Below are 3,381 nucleotides of genomic sequence, written 5' to 3'. Positions count from 1 at the left end.
GACCGGGTGCGTAATGAAATAATTAGGACAAAAGTAGGGTTCACATCTATTGAGAATAAAATGAGAGAAAACCGACTAAGGTGGTTTGGCCATGTGAGACGTAGAGCGCTTGATGCGCCGGTTAGGAGAACCGAAGAGTGGAAAAGGGATGTAGTGGTGAGGGGTAGGGGAAGACCTAAGTAAACTTGGAGGAGGGTGATCGAGAGTGATATGAGTTTACTGGGAATTGAGGAAAATATGGTAGTGGATAGGATGGAGTGGAGGGAGTGAATCTGTGTCGCTGACACGACTTGATTTTCACGGTTTTATATGATGGTTCATGTTAGCCGACCCCGAATCATTTCGGGACTAAGGCTTTGTTGTTGTTGTTGTAATCTATCAGAATTGTAACATGAAATTAAACATACAATCAGAATAATAATAGATTTACATAATTCGATGAAGCCATATATGGAAGCAGAATCTGTAATTGAATGGGTGGTTGAAGAAAAGACATGCGAAAGAGCAAAGGGTTCAGTTTCATATGCTTGTAAGAATAATACAGATTGCGTCTACTCCAAAAATGGAAAAGGATATCGCTGCTTGTGCAAACAAGGATTTGCTGGAAATCCATATCTTCATAATGGATGCCAAGGTCTGGTCTAACGTTTTTTGAAAAGTATAGATACATTCTGAAATTAAGTAGTTATGTTTATATATCTTTAATATATTTTGTAGATATTGACGAGTGCAAGGATCAAAGAAAGCATCAGTGCCACGGTCATTGCAGGAACACAATTGGGAATTATACATGTCAATGCTCTTTCGGAATGTCTGGTGATGGCAAAGTCGGCTGCAGACGATCACACTTCATGGAAGTTTTCATAGGTAATTCCAACTTACTCTTCCGCTACAAATAAGATTCTCCAGTTGTTTTCAGCTGATTAGTAAATAATTAAAAAATACCTAGATGTACAAGCCAATCCTCCAATTTTGAGATAGTTTTAAAAGGAACGGCCTCCATATTTCACAATATATATATATATATATATATAATGATATGTTCTATTTCGTTTCGATTTATTGCAGTTGTAATCCTCGTGGTGCTAATTGGGATTATTAGTATCTTAATTACAATATTGTTGAACAAAAGAACTTCTTAAGGAATGGGGGAAAATTATTGGAGCACCAAAGAGTCAGGATTTTTAGCGGCAATGAGCTATCAAAGGCGACAAAGAATTACGACAAAAGTAACTTCCTTGGTGAAGGTGGCTTTGGATCTGTTTATAAAGGAAAACTTAAAGATGGTACTCAAGTAGCAATCAAGAAGCCTAAAGATTTCAATAAAGCACTTATTAATAAAGATTTCCAACATGAAATTGGGATTATTTCACAAATTAACCACAAAAATGTAGTCAAAATTTTGGGATTACGTTTGGAGACTAAAATTCCGTTGCTAGTTTACGAATTCATTTCAAATAGAAGTCTAGACCATCATCTTCATCATCAAACATCTATTCGGATAGTGAAAATTTGGGAAAATTGCTTGAGAATTGTTGCGGAAGCTGCACTTGCATTTGAATATTTACATTCCCTCCACATCCGTCGGTAATTCATGGAGAAGTCAAGCCAGCCAACATACTCCTTGATGATCAGTACACTGCAAAGGTTGGGGATTTTGGAGCTTCGGTGATAATTCCCCCGGATCATAAAATTATGGCTTCACAAATCCGAGGGACTTTGGGCTACATGGATCCAGAGTATTTTACTACCGGTATCTTAACAGAAAAGAGCGATGTTTATAGCTTCGGAGTTGTTCTTGTCGAGCTTTTAACCGGGGCGAAGCCGAACTCTGTGGCGAGATGGGGTGGAAAGAATACAATTCAATACTTTCGGTCCGCGTTGGAAGATAATAGAGTGTATGAAATGCTTTGTTTTATTGTGAATTCTGATGATGAGATTGAAGAGATTCAAGTGTTTGCAAATCTTGCAAACAATTGCATGAGTATGATTGGGGATGAAAGGCCAACAATGAAAGAAGTTGCTGAAGAACTTGCCAAATTGAAGGAGCAACATAAGGCTGAAGAGATAGACCATTCTATTGTTATGCATGAGATTTCAAGGGCTCAAGATGATGAGAATGAAGAGACTGACTACTCGGAGACTTTCTACACTATTCCGGACCAATCATGAGATGACATATGTTCCCCGTTCAAGGCTCTGTTCTTTGTCACTTAACTTCGTAATTTCAGTTCAGTTCAACAGCATTCAGTTCAGTAATTTATCATTACTTATAAAAATTTATCATTACTTATTTTAATTATTTCTATTTTTAAAGAATTATATTATTATTTTAGTTTCAATAGAATTAAGTTTAGTTCAATAACATTCAGTTTAGTTCATTTAATTTCAACAAAAAAGAAAAGAGCTCAATTCCTCCACAAGTCCTCCTAGACCAATCATGAGGTGACATGCTAGTTGTTTGGTGTTTAAGTTTGAATGGTCCACAACTAGTTGATCGCAGATCATTGCTTGATTATCACATAACGTTTCATGGTTTCACAAATTCGGATTTGGAATTGAGGAGAGGTTTTATGTTTTAAAATCCTATATAATCATTGTGGTTATATATGTAATGTTAATGAACTCAATGAAATGCTTTGTTTTATTGGTGGATTTTAGAGGGATTGTTAAGAATATATTATATTTCTTTTGTATTTACCATTTAATTTTTTTTATTTACATATTACATGGGATGTCAAGGTTTCAAATTAACTATTTTGCGGCACAAAATTACATTTTCATATAATTCTTCAATGTAAAGATTTGTCAATATATATCCCCAAAATAGAAAAGGGAAATCAAAAAGAATCTGGGAGTTAGAAAGCATCAGTTGGTGGCGGATACAAATTTTTTTTTTTTTAAATCGAACTTGTTCAATTTTTTTATATATATATATACGTGTTATAATTTGAATAGTTAAGAACCAATTTTTAAGTAGTACAATTTCTCAAAATTAAGCTAGATTTCGTTTAATAGTCCTAACATTTAAAAAAAATTGGATTTAGGGAGGGCTGAACAGATAAAAAAAATAAAAAAAATTGATTTGAGAGGGCCTATCGGACCAAAAAAATAAAAAATTTGGATTTAGGGAGACTTAACAGACCAAAAAAAATTAGAAATTTGGATTTAAGGAGTACCTAATAGGTCCAAAATATTAAAATTTTGAATTTTGGACAAGCCTAACACGTAATGGGCTATTTTAGGGGCTAATTCAACACCTCGGTAAAAAAAATTTGAAACAAGGGAGCCGAAACTACCCGGGGTCAAGGTGGTTGCGGCGGCCGGAGGGCCCCGAGCCAGAGGCCCCTGTCTATGCCCCTGGCATTAGTAGTGTTCATA

General features: G+C 35.3%; 1 pseudogene; it reads left to right on the top strand.

The window, feature by feature from the left end:
• Positions 1-450: 450 nt before the first annotated feature.
• Positions 451-2,172, top strand: LOC136208109 (wall-associated receptor kinase 3-like; annotated as a pseudogene).
• The last annotated feature ends 1,209 nt before the right edge of the window (positions 2,173-3,381 follow it).

Source organism: Euphorbia lathyris, chromosome 10 (genome assembly GCF_963576675.1).
Source record: "Euphorbia lathyris chromosome 10, ddEupLath1.1, whole genome shotgun sequence".
Classification (NCBI taxonomy): domain Eukaryota; kingdom Viridiplantae; phylum Streptophyta; class Magnoliopsida; order Malpighiales; family Euphorbiaceae; genus Euphorbia; species Euphorbia lathyris.
The sequence above is the reverse complement of the archived record's forward strand: the minus strand, read 5'-3'. Positions and strand labels throughout refer to the sequence as shown.